A 13,840-nucleotide genomic window follows, 5' to 3' on the forward strand; every position below is an offset into this window, starting at 1 on the left:
TGGCATCAGGGTGAGGTGAACTCTGATCAGGGTGAGCGCTGAGCAGGGTGAGCCCTGATGCTGTTGGATTCCCCTCTTGGTCTCTTCAGATCACCTCTGAGCTTTTAAAGCCTCAGAGCCCAAGCCCCGCCCCACATGCATACTCAGAATCCACAGGGTAGCCCACTTGGGCAATCATTACAGGGACATCATCCGCTTTCCTATTGTGTTTGGAGCTCACAGGACTGAAGTGATGTCTGGTATTCTAAACCTGTCAAAAGTCCATGGCTGGGGAGGCCCCAGGCCCTGGAGGGAATCTATTGTTTTGCTAGTGAATAAGATGTGTCCATCAAATTGCCTTCTAAATCATTGAGTCTAGAGATTAATGCTGCTATCAGCTTTGGCCAAAAAGCTTCCTTTCTTGTTTGTTTGGGGGTTTTTTCTTGTCTGTTTTACTTTTTTTTTTTTTCTTCCTAAGCCTTCGGATTAGTGGGCTGAGAATCAATATCCCTCCTCAAATCCATCACTATACAGGTGGGAAAACTGAAGCCCAAAACAAGGGGAGCTGCTGAGGTTCTGATATTAGACTGCCAGGAATGTCCCTGGCCTGAGGGAATCCGAGGCATACAGTCTGAAAAGCATTTGCCAGGAGTCCTGTCCCGACAGGGCCACCAGGTGGTGCTGTTCACTGCAGCGTTCCTGGGTCCTCCAGGGACCCTGAGTTCAAGGTGAGCCCAGCCACCTGAGCCCTGGGATTGATCCATCAGGCTCTTTATGAGAATGAAGAATGCAGTCTACTTTGAATCTTGCATGCGCCCATTCATTTTTTTCCTTTCAAAGAGTAACATGTTACCCAAAACTAGAAGAGAAAATGCACCACAGAGTTGTAAGCCTCCCTCCCCCCAAACCACGGCCACAGATGGCATGTTATTGCCACCAAAAAAGGTGGCACATGCCTTTAATCCCAGCACTCGAGACAGAGGCAGAGGCAGGCATAACTCTGAGTTCAAAGCCAGCCTGGTCTAAAAAGAGAGTTCTAGAACAGCCAGGACTACACAGAGAAACCCTGTCTCAGGGCGGGGTGGGGGGACATAGGTGTTATTACATTACAGATGGGATCTTTAAGACTTTTCACATTTACGTTTCATTTTCTTTTATCTCTGTCTATATAGAATGCTGAAAGGAAAATTATATATATATATATATATATATTAAAAAGACATTGGAATTTCTAAAAAAAAAAAAACCCTCAAAATTAACACTCACTCAGACTCCCCAACCAAGAAAAGTTGTTACCAAAATAAAGATCTGCAAACATGCAGAGCTTCAGGATGCAGGGAGAGTTTCCTAACCTTGTCAGCTCCCTTAACTAAAAAGTCCTGTCTTCCATGTTTGTCTTAGGAGCACTGATGTCCTTCTGGGCCTGGACCCCACTCATTGAGGGCTGGGCTGTTCAAGGCTTTCCCTGAAGCCCTGGGGTATGGAGAAGAAATACAGCCAATAGTAGTAGCCTGGGGCCAGGGCCTTGGGGAAGCTGTGGCTTCAGACCCTGAGACCCCATCTCTTCTCTGTAAGGGGCTATGATATCAGTCCCAAGGCCACTGGCCACAGTATTCTCTCTCTGTAATAGACTAGAGATAAGCCATGTTTCCCTTGTGATTATCTTCCTGCTGACCTGGCCCCACTGTGTGATAGTTTCTGTTGACTGTCCTATTTCTCCCCTGGAAAGATCTTCTGATACCACAGTTGTCTGTCTTCTTATCATCTAGTCTCCTGGTTCTCTCTCTCTCTCTCTCTCTCTCTCTCTCTCTCTCTCTCTCTCTCTCTCTCTCTCTCTCCCTGTCGCTGAAGAATGGCCCACTGGCCCAGGTCACCCACCCGTGCCCCAAGGAGTTAGTCATAATGGTCTGCAGAGGAGAGGGCGTTACATTCCTAGTGTAGCCACCAGTGTTTCCCTTCTTCAAGAAAATAATACATGCACACTCACATATACTCACACACACATACACACACACACATACATGCAGACACATTCGTGTATCCACACACATACACATACATGCACACACATTCTCACACACATATACATGCTCACTCAAATATACACACATACTCACACATACACATTCACACAGAGAAACACACACTTTTATACATATATACATGCATACTCCCACATTTTCACACATACACATGCTCACACATACACATACTCATTTACATGTGCATATACACACTCATTCGCACACACATATACATGCTCACACATACATACAGTCACATGTACACTTCACACACATACATGCACACACAAATACACACACACATGCGCACGCAAGTGCTCATGCCAACAATCATAATTAAATGCATTAGCCATTCTTAAAGACATGAAAATAGGAGGGAGACTTCTGGAGAAGTCATTCAGTGAGGAGGAGGAGACAGGAGAGGATTCTGTGGGGAGGAATATGACCAAAGAATGGATAAAAGAATCAGCTGAGGTCCAAGAGAGAGGGAGACATCTATAGTTCCTCTAGCCCTTCCAAATTCCTATCCTCCTCCACTCTCCTTCTCTCAGAAAAGCCCAAATGGCAGTTTACAGTCACAGTAGTGACCCTCCCTGACATCTGTTTAAATACCATGCTGCCACTGAAACCAGGCAGCAGCCACCCCTAAGCCCAGCGGCATGCTGAAGTGGGTCCTGGTTGCTGCCCACATACACTCCCAGCCATCAAGAGTAAGACACAGGCCAGTAACTAAGGCAGTTCCTCTGCTGAGGGAAGGGTCACAGGCAGAGCCTGCTCCATGTGACTCTGGGAAGCTGGGGAGGGACTGCCCCACCCACCCCCAAGAAGAGGAGGCTATCCTGGCCTTAGAATCATCCCATGTTAAAAAAGAAATCCAGAGGATGTTGCTGTCAGGATCTAAGAAGCTTTGCGAGAGCAAACTTTGGGGTGATCTGAAGAAGGGCGTTGCTCGTTTGAGACAAAGCTTGAGAGAGCTGAGGCAGATTCTGAGGAGCCACAGGCAACAGAGCAGAGTTCTGGCCATAGACCAGCAGAGCTGCATAGGTATGGACTCAGCAGGCTGAGGCAAGAGGACCATGATGAGTTCACACCAGTCTGCACTACATAGTGAGTGATTGCCTCTGCTCTTACCTGTGTCTCTTTGAATTCAGTGTAGCCCTGCATCCATCACTTAAGCCCGAGATCCCAAGGTTATATAACCTCCTAAAACAGTATGGCTGGCTGGGACAAGTATGCACATTCAGGACTATGGGGGCAGGGTAGGGTGGGGCGGGACAGGACGGGGCGGGGCATATTTCTGTTTAAACCATAGCATTGGGCTTGCTTCACATCAGTGTTGAGATGTTGTTGTTGTTGTTGTTGTTGACGTCGCCATCGTCATTTAAGACAAGAGTCCCTCTGTGTAGCCTTGATGGCCTGGAACTTATTTTAGAGACTGGCTGACCATGAACTCACAGAGATCTGCCTGTCTCTGCCCTCTGAGTGCTGGAATTAAAGGTGTACACCACCAAGCCTGACCCATGTTTAGATGTTTTAAAAGACAAAAGTCATATGACTTGAACCCCAGTAGGACAAGGACCAGAGCTAGAATATGAAGCCTCCCTCAGTCCTTCTTAGCTGGGCCCTAGAACTCCATACTGATAATAGCGCCTAGGGCCACCTCCCTATTTTCCCCGCAACCAAGGGTCTGCTGTTCTTGGAGACGGGACTTCTTCCTCTCTTCTCCCACTTCATTCCCTTGGCAACACCAATGTCAGACATAACAAATTATTCAACATGATAAACAGATCTCGAACCTCACCCAAGAGTGCAGACCCCAGTCTTCAGGATTCAAGGCCTCTCCCCACAGTCCAGTGTTTTGAAGTGTTAGCGCCAGCAATGTTAGAATTTATGGAGGACAGAGAGAACCTTCCTTTGTGATGTCACAAGGGGCATAGGAAATAGAGCCGAGGGAACAGCTTGTCCCTGGAGAGACCAAGGGACCATGGCTGAAGCAGGCCTCTTCCCTTCTGCGTGTGTAATCCTACTGATCCCAGGGCCGTAAGCCCATCCTACCGTACTCCCTCCCTGATGGCTGAAATTCTCACCGTCCCACCCAGCTACAGCTGTTGTCTACAATTTGAATTTGCGTTGTATCTCTTCAAGACAGATGTTTATTTATTCAGAAAATACAGATACACCCTGCAAGTGCCTAGGACATCCTAGAAAACACAAGGGCTTGGGAACTGGAGAGATGGCTCAGTGGTTAAGAGCACTCACTCTTTGTTCTCCCAGAGGTCCTGACTTCAATTCCCAGTAACCACATGGTGGCTCACAACTATCTGTAGTGGGATCCAATGCCTTCTTTTGAAGGCAGCTACAGTGTACTCCTATACATAAAATAAAAATAAATTCTTTTTCTAAAAAAAAGGGGGGGGAGTGGCTAGAGAGATGGCTCAGCGGTTAAGAGCACTGGCTGCTCTTCCAGAGGTCCTGAGTTCAATTCCCAGCAACCACATAGTGGCTCATAACCATCTGTAATGAGATCTGATGACAGCTACAGTGTACTCACTCATATACACAAAATAAATAAATCTTTAAAAAAAAACACAAAGAGGGGCTGTTGAGGGAATTTGTTATAAACCAAGGACCCAATGTGCAAGGAAATGCATATGTACACAGAAGTTACTGCAGTGTGAAAAACTGCAGGGGCCTTTGAGAAGAATGTCTATCCCTGTAACGTTCTGTGTCACTTCCCAGCCCAGCTCAGTGCATCCCACCCCCACCCAGAGCCTCCTCCAGAGAGGGAGGTATCTGGTGGCTGCTCAGAGAGACAGCAGGCAGGTGGAACACCCTGGGAGCAGATGTTGCCCCCCCACAACCTCCACCCCCTGCAGTTGAGAAGCCCAGATGCAGAGGCACAAGGACTTCTGAAATCTCAAAAGCCAGCTCTGTCCCAGAATATTCCATCCCAGGCCCCTCCATCTTTTCCTTGACTCCCTTTCCAGGGGCCAACCTGCCCTTTCCCACATATGCACCTGACCTGTATTTGCCAAGGTTCTTTGGTGGAACAGAGCCAATGAAATTAATATACATTAAATTAGATTGGCTGACACAGTATGGTCTGAGTCGTTCAATAACGGCTGTCTCACACTAGAGACACTTGAGAATCTTGTAGGTATTTGGTTCACGACAGGGACTCAGAAGTCCCTACCTGGCACCAACAGCCTGGAGGGTCCTGGAAAGTTCCTGGAGGATGCTGGAAGAAGCTAGTTCAGATATCCGTGACAGCAGCAGCAGCAGCAGCAGCAGCAGCAGCAGCAGCAATAAAAGGGCAGATGAATTTACCAATAGGAGTGAAGGCCCAGCCAAGAGATGAACTAGGCTGTCCTTTCTCCAAGTCCTTATCCCCACAGCTATCAGCAGGTGCTTCCCACACTTAGGGTAGGTTTCCCCACAACAATTAAAGCAAAACAATCCCCCCACAGACATGCCCACGGGGCATTCTGTAGTAAACACTCCTTCAGTGAAAATCATAGCCCCCCCCCCCAGGTGATGGCAGATTGTCAAGTTGGCACAGAAAGCAGAAGCATCCTGATTACTGTGTTTGAAGAGACAAAAAAAAAAAAAAAAAAAAAAAAAAAGCTCATGTGAAAGAAAGTCTGGCCCGCTGTCCCTGCTGTCCCTGCTGTCCCTGCTGTCCCTGCAGAGCCTACACACAACTCAGCCCATTTCTCTGCACTCAGTTCCTCCAATGGCCTGAAGGCTCCACGTGGTCCTCCTTGGTCTCCCTTCCCAAGTGGAATTCATTAAGAACACAAGCCGCAGCATCTAGCTGTAATAAACTATCTACTATGACTTTATTCTCCCAGTACCTGTGTTCTAAGGCTTTCCCTGCTGTGTTAGTCAGCTTCACATTGCTGTGACCAAATATTGGGATAAACAAGAGAGAAAAGATTTGCATTGGGTCAGAGCTTCAGAAGTTCTTTTTTTTTTAAGATTTATTTATTTATTTTATGTATATGAGTACACTGTAGCTGTACAGATGGTTGTGAGCCTTCGTGTGGTTGTTGGGAATTGAATTTAGGACTTCTGCTCGTTCTGGTCAACCCCGCTCGTTCTGGACGACCCCATTTGCTCAGTCCCTGCTCGCTCCAACCCAAAGATTCATTTATTATTATAAATAAGTACATTGTAGCTGTCTTCAGACCCACCAGAAAAGGGCATCAGTTCTCATTATGGGTGGTTGTGAGCCACCATGTGGTTGCTGGGATTTGAACACAGGACCTTCAGAAGAGCAGTCAGTGCTCTTAACTGCTGAGCCATCTCACCAGCCCCAGAAGTGAATTCTTTATGAGAGAAGGCACCTTGGAGCAGAGCAGAGAGAGCATGCCTATACCCAGAGGTCTTTTGCCCTTTCATTCCATCTAGGACCTCATCCCGAGAGATGGTGTCCCCCACATTCAGCATGGGTCTCCCCCTTAGTCAACCCTCCCTGGCAAAGCCTTCACAAACATACTCACATATCGACCACCACACCCAGCTAGCAGCCTGAGCCCTGACATGCAGGAAGCCACAGAAGAATGCTCACCACTAGGCAAGGCCACCAGAACTCCACAGAGCACACCAGAGCTGATCGTATAATCAAATGTACATTCAGGCAATGGGTTGCTAGACACCGCAGCAGCTGCTGGCCGGAGATCAGGCCTTGGAACAGGTTCTAGAAGCCATTCCGTGGGGTAGCTACTGGGCATTTAAAATTGAATATCTATCTAAAATTAAATAATTAATAAAAATTAATACAGTTCTATTCAACTTAGAGTTAACCCAAGCCCTCTGCCTCCTGAGCTGAGTCTCGTGTAGGTGGCCACATGTAGCCAATGGCCTTGCGCTCAACCACAAGCATCCATTCTCCTCCATCTGGAGGGAGGGAAGGAGAAGAACAGCAGGTGAAGTGGCGAATCCCAGAGGAGTGGCCCCAGGTGGACAGGATTCTCCTGGAACCCCATAGCATACCCACACTCTCAGTTCCATTCTATCAAGAGACAAGGATTTCTGGAGCCAGACTAGAGCAGCCAAGGAACAGTCACAGTGTCCCTCTGTGGTCTCCCACTTCCCAGGAGGCAACAGTTCTGCTGCCTGCACTGGAGGGACAAGGATCCTTGGGTAGGCTCCTCCCAATAGCTGTACATCCCCATCTGGAGGACGCGACCCTCTCACTGGTGGATCCAATGCTGGCAAAGGTCTACTTTTCAAATTAACAACCTGTCACCTGCCCCACTGTGGAGGCACCTGCTAGAAGACAATTCTTTTCTAGCAGGCTGCAGACTTCACTGCCCGGAGAGAGAGCCTGGACTCAGTACTTAGGCAATATCCACCATCATCTTCTGGGGCTCTTGTGAGAGGCTAGAGACTTCATGGATCGTGTTCCTGTGGCTAAGCAATTCTAGGAGCCTCCTCTTCCTCTGATTGTCTTATGAACCTTCCATTCTGCACCTCATCCTGCATGATTGAAATGCAAAGCCAAGGAAAGCAGGCAGACCCTAAGAGGACCCAGTGCTGTGTGGCACTTCCTGGGGAGATGGGAACAAAAGTCTGATACCTGGTACTAATGACAGACAAAAGAAACAACTCCACTCAAGTCTTAGTGATCCAGTGAGTTTATTGGGGTCACTTACAAAGCATGAATGAAGGGCTTCTCCCAGGAACACAGGGGACTCAAATGCAGCTACATCACTGGAAGCTTACCCCAGAATGGAGACAACCTATAGACGTTGCATTCCTGGAGCCCCCTGTATGACTTACAGACAGCTCCATCCAATTGCAGAGTCTCCACTCCCCAGGAGTTATCACTGCTTGGTGTGTGTTGGGGCCAGGGGGTGTGGGAGATGTGGGGTGGGTGGAGTGATTCTGAATCCTGTAAGCTTCAGGAACTTCCTGAGAATTATGAGTGGGTTTTGCCTGGATATGTGTAAATATACCATGTTTGTGCCTGGTGCCTGTGGAGATCAGAAGAGGGTATCAGATCCCCTGAAACTGGGGTCACAGATGTTTGTGAGCCACTGTGTGTCCTAATTCCTTGTGATGGTTTGTATATGCTCTGTCTAGGGTTAGAAGGTGTGGTCCTGTTGGAGTAGGTGTGTCACTGTAGGTGTGAGACTTAAGACCCTCATCCTAGCTGCCTAGAAGTCAGTATTCTGTTAGCAGCCTTCAGATGAAGATGTAGAACTCTCAGCTCCTCCTGCACCAGGCCTGCCTGAATGCTGCCATGTACCCACTTTGATGATAATGGACTGAACCTCTGAACCTGTAGGCTAGCTCCAACTAAATGTTGTCCTTATAAGAGTTGCCTTGGTCGTGGTGTCTGTTCACAGCAGTAAAACCCTAAAACCCTAACTAAGACAACACTGCTGACCTCCATCCCAACCCTTGGCCCACAAAAAAATCATAATTTAGATGGTTCACAATTTAAATGGTTCATGTTTAAAGTCACTACAGGGACCCAAGCAATGACTCATTCAGTAAAATCCTTGCTTTGCAAGCATGAGGACATGGGTTCAAGCCTCTAGAACCTCCTTGCTTTTTAATCCAATAACTAGAGAGATGCCTCATTGGCTAAGAGTCCTGGCTACTCTTGCAGAGGACCCAGGTTTGATTCTAGAATCCATATCAAACAGCTCACAATCACCTATAATCCCAGGTCTAGAGGATCTGGCATGCTCTTCTGGTTTCCATAGACACCTGCACACATGCGGTGCTGCAGACAATCGGGCACACATCCATATACATGAACTCTTTAAATCTTGTTTTTTTTCAAAGCCAAGTGTGGTGGTACTTGTAATCAGCCTAGCAACTGTAGGCAAATGAGAGACTGGCTCAAAAAACAAGGTAAACAGCACCTAGGGAATAACACCTGAGGTTACTTTACACACACACACACACACACACACACACACACACACACAGAATACAGGAAGGAAGGTAGGAAGGGAGGAAGGAAGGAAGGAAGGAAGGAAGGAAGGAAGGAAGGAGGGAGGGAGGGAGGGAGGGAGGGAGGGAGGGAGGGAGGGAGGGAGGGAAGGAAGGAAGGAAGGAAGGAAGGAAGGAAGGAAGGAAGGAAGGAAGGAAGGAAGGAAGGAAGGAAGGAAGGAAGGAAGGAAGAAAAGATGTAGGAGTGATATTACACAGTAAAATCTATACATGATTATTGGGTGTATAGTTGCCACCATCCCACTTAGGGACTTTCCTTCCAAAACAGAAACTGGATAAATGCATGCTTTTCCAGGACCTCTGTCTCCAGAGCAGAGCACAGATGCACACAGGCTGACGGGGTTTTTTTGTTTTGTTTTGTTTTGTTTTGTTTTGGACTTGTGCGGTGCACAATCTGTGCATCACATGTGGCCCTGACCCCAGGTACGGAGACACACAGATTTGCCTGCAGGCTCTGTGTGGGAAAGCAGTGATGTACAGGCACATCAGTAAGCCAGCTTCCATGGCAACAGTCTCAGCAGCCTGGCAACAGCATCCACAGCCACAGTAGCCAAGGAACCCACACAGATCTGCACGCAATGTATGCAATGTGATTCATGGGTTTTGTTCCTTCCATAACCGGTGCATCAGGTTGTTCCTGTGGCTTCCCAGCAATTTATTTCTGTGTGAATTTACCAAACTGATCTTTCTACTTACAGCTTAAGTAGCATCCGCTTTGGAATAGGTCTGTTTAAGTGAGTTGGGTTGAACCTGTTGACTGGGTCAGTGGTTAGCTGTCTGCTTGTGTTTTTAACTGGACCCCAGCTAGAATTTCCTGAGATTTCAGTTGAGGAGTTGCCCCTATCACATTTGCACATAGGCAAGTCTGTGGGGTGTTTTCTTGATGTGTGATTGATGTGGGAGGGACCCGCTCACTTTGGGTAGTGCCACCCTGAGCAGGCGGTCTTGTGTTCTGTAAGGAAGCAGGCTGAGCAAGTCGCGGGGCAAGCCAGGAAGCAGCATCCCTCCATGGCTTCTGCTTCAGTCCCAGCCTCCAGGTTCCTGCTTGAGCCCTATCTCCCCTTCATGATGAACTGTGTGGCCTGTGAGCCAAATAAACCCTTTCTTCCTCAAGCTGATTCTGGTGGTGGTGTTATCACAGCCACGGAGAAGCAAACTAGGAGAGCGCAGGGCTCAGCTTCCTCCCGGCCACATTCCCCTGTGGGCACACAATAACAGAATTTGCTCTCAGGGTTCCCAGACATCCTTCAGTCACTGTGTGACATGTAGGCTAGAGAGGAGAGCCTGATCAGCTGGAACGGCCAGGTGAATGGCTGCCCGTGAGAGAAATGATAGAGCTGAGCCCGACAGAGCAGAAGTACCCTACATCCATCTCTCCCAGGATCTTTTCCACCAGCCTGGGTGAACCTTTGCACTGGGACTTCAAGGTGCTGGCCATGGAATCTAGACATGCCACATCCCTCCACCTACAGCCATGGCCAGGGCGTTCCTAACTAGCTTTACATTCGCTCTGCCTAAATGGCCACTAGGCTTGTGCAAACACACTCCAGTGGTCTCTTGAGGGTGGAAAACCACAGAGATAGGTATGGATGGAGCCATTTTCTGAAGAAGGGCACCATGGCCTTGGCCTCCCTTCCTAGCCTAGAGTTCTCCTTCCCCACTGCTCTGCCCTCCTTTGTTCTGCCTCTCTCCCTCTCCTCTCCCTTTCTCTCTTACTGACTCTCCCTCTCCCTTTTTTTTCCCTGTCATACTCCCTCGTTCTTGAACACATGCACAAGAGAGAGAAAGAGAGACAGACAGGCGGACAGACAGACCTACCGACCGACCAGAGACTATTTGCTAGTGCCCCGGCACTCCTCCAGCTGGGCAAACCTCTCTGGCTTTCTCTATCTTTCCCACTGGGTGGCAGTGTGGCACCATGCATTGACATCCCTGACCCACGGCCCGAGGCTGTCTCTTTGCTCATCTTATCTCAGCCTGTACTCCTCAGAGGATTCTAAAGAGGACACCCACGCCAGCTTTCCGGTCACGCCTCACTGCGGCACCTAATGAATCTCAGCTCTCGCCTGAGCCGCCACAGCCCTGCTGCGCAGCCAGCCCCGCCCCCACCCGCCCCCGGTCTGAACTGAGGTTCCCTCCTGAATCTCGGGAAGGGAATTCAGGACGGAGGTCTGGCTCCGCGCCCAGGTGTTTGTACCTAACCTGATCTGCTTCAAAGCAGTCACCGTAATGTAAATGTACCAGGTATAAACAATGGCTAGAACGCCGTTGCTATGTTTTATATTAACACAAATTTGCCTAAATGGAGCTTAACAGAGGAAACTACAAGGTGCCTGGTACTTCTAATCTCCCATAAGGTGCAGAGCAGAGCAGAGCTCTGGTTCACCTTCCGTTCCAGTTAGGTATTAATGCCGATGCAAGCCTAGGTATGAGAGTAAGTTTGTAAGACATCCTAGAGCAATGGTTCGCAACCTTCCTAGTGCTGCAACCCTTTAATTCAGTTCCTCATGTTGTGGTGACTTACATTCGTAAAATTATTTTGTTGTTACTTCATAACTGTAATTTTGCTACTGTTATGAATTGTAATGCAAAATATGCATGTAAATGTCTCATCCCAGCTTGGGACATGGCTGGGCCAGTTGCTGTGAACATACAGCTGCTCGCTCAAGTTGACTTCAAGAGGTCAAGGCGTTCATGTTGGAGAAGGGAAGGGGAGGAGAGAAGGGAGGGCAGACAGATCCCACTGTACAGGAAGATAAAAAATTCCCTCAGGCAGCCCCCGGAGCACTGAGAACTAGGCTAGAGGGCGTCCCTGATGACCCTCTACCCGGTTATACGGCAGCACTCTCACACAGAAGACTCCAAGGCTCACCCTCGCCTCCAGGATAAGTGGACACGAGGCAAGGGAGAGATTCCACGGGCAGCAGATGCCACGGGTGAGCAGGGAGATGTAGACACCTCCTCAGTGCTCTCCAGGGCCATCTGGGTCCGAAGACATGCCCATCCCCCACCCCGACCTGGAGCAGAGCAGTCTCACACACTGTGGATGCTTAACTGGACCCGGGTAGAGTCTCTTTCCCATTTGACTGCCATATATGTCAAGATGTTACTCAAGCACGTTGAAGGCAGCCCAGCCACTCGACAGCTAACTCCACCCCTAAGAGGGAAGATGCAGAAGGATGCTGTTCGCCACACTGACCGCTGAGAGGCAGACTTGTAAGGGATGAGGCTAGACCACCCATGAATGCTCCCTGGCACCCTCACCCTGACTTGCTCCTCCTTCAGTAGACCCTCTCTTGCCTCCCCTGCAGAAAGCTTCCAGGCTTGAACTGAGAGCTGACCATCAAAATCATAACGGTGGAGCCCAACTTCCTGGTTGGTTTCTCCTTCAGATAATGTCCGGCACGTCCACATGATGAGGAGACTGGATACAAGTGCAGCCCTGTCTGTAGCATGAATCTGTGGAAATAGCATGTAAGAAGAAGTCCCAGGAGTCCCCAAAGCCCAGTCTAGAATGTCAACCCTCAGAGAAGCCAGAACAGGCAAACCACTGACTACTGAGAGACAAACCACTCGTGGAACAAGGTAGATTCAGAGACCAGAGGGGGTTTCCACTCTTCCTACCAATACCTAATTAAGGTGTGCCCATACATGCTCAAAGGTGCTCACACAAGCTTCGCCCCAGCCTATCTTTGTCTTTTCTGAAGGGGATTCCAATGAACAGAACATAGGGGAGCGGGGAGCTCTGCTTCCTTTGGGAAAATGAACACAGGCTCGGCTATGCCAGATCAAGACTGAAATCTCTGAGGACTTACCGACAGCATTGTCCCCCAGGCGTGGTATCATTCCCCCAGTTCATGGCTCACTCTAAAAGGATGGAGCCGTGATGCTGAACAGCCATAGCGAGAATATGCATTGAAGAAATGCCAAGTAACAACCCCAGATCAACAAAACTGTGCAGGTGGCACCAAGGGAAGGACCACCAGGGAGAAAGGCAGGCAGGCAGGCCTCTCCAGGTCAAAAGTTAGACAGAAGCAGCAGCAGACTGGCTCAGATAAGCACCTGGGCACCTTTTGCTTTATTCTGCTTTCCCACTTACAAAGACAGGAACCTCCTCTCCCAAACAAACCAGGAACCTCTCAGCTCATATGTTACAAGAATTTTCTCCCTGGTGTGAAGGGGAAGCTACGGAATATATCTAAGCCCTGCCCCCCACCCCACCCACCGCCCGCACCTCCATCCTGTCTAAAATCTCAATGGCAAAGTTCAGCTCCACCCACGTCCGTGCTGGGGAAATAATGGGTTTAGTGGGTGAGGGGTTATGTGCCAGAGTGTAGGTGGCCCTAAAACATCCAAAGTGGACAGTGTACACCCGGCATGGATGGCAGAATCCCCTTTTCCTAGTCCTTTCTCAGACTACACAATTTAGCTCTTCCCAGAGACCCTAAGATACTTGCAGTTAGAACAGAATTATATATAACTGGCCAGAGAGGAGTGGCTGGGATACTCAGGCCAATGACCTTCCATGCCTGCTGTAAGGGAATGTCAACAGAAAACCAGCCTAGCTGTGATGCGCTTTGCCAATCAGACACTATATTTATGATGGCGTAGTTTGTTCTACTTAGAAGACAAGGCTGCATAAAATCACGGTGCCTGAAGAGGCTTCCAGAGAAACTTTGAAAAAAATAAAAACCTACGTCAAGAACTGTGAAACAGAATCAACTAACCTGGGCTCCCAGGGACTCCCGAAGTCTGAGCCACCAACAAGGGAGCCTGCATGAATCTGACCTAGGCCTTTTGCACATACGTTACATTACAGTTGTGTAGCTTGGTCTTCTTTTGGGACTCCTAACAGTGGGAGTAAGGGA

General features: G+C 48.7%; 1 protein-coding gene across 2 annotated transcripts in view; it reads right to left on the reverse strand.

Moving 5' to 3' along the window:
• The window catches only part of Allc (allantoicase), a 28,774-nt gene extending 24,906 nt beyond the window's left edge, over positions 1–3,868 (reverse strand). For both annotated transcript variants that reach the window (NM_001364359.1, NM_053156.3), the window contains exon 1: positions 3,805–3,868. The gene's annotated coding sequence lies outside the window, so the exon portion shown is untranslated. The remainder of the gene's footprint in view (positions 1–3,804) is intronic.
• Positions 3,869–13,840: the final 9,972 nt, after the last annotated feature.

Source organism: Mus musculus, chromosome 12 (genome assembly GCF_000001635.26).
Source record: "Mus musculus strain C57BL/6J chromosome 12, GRCm38.p6 C57BL/6J".
Lineage (NCBI taxonomy): Eukaryota > Metazoa > Chordata > Mammalia > Rodentia > Muridae > Mus > Mus musculus.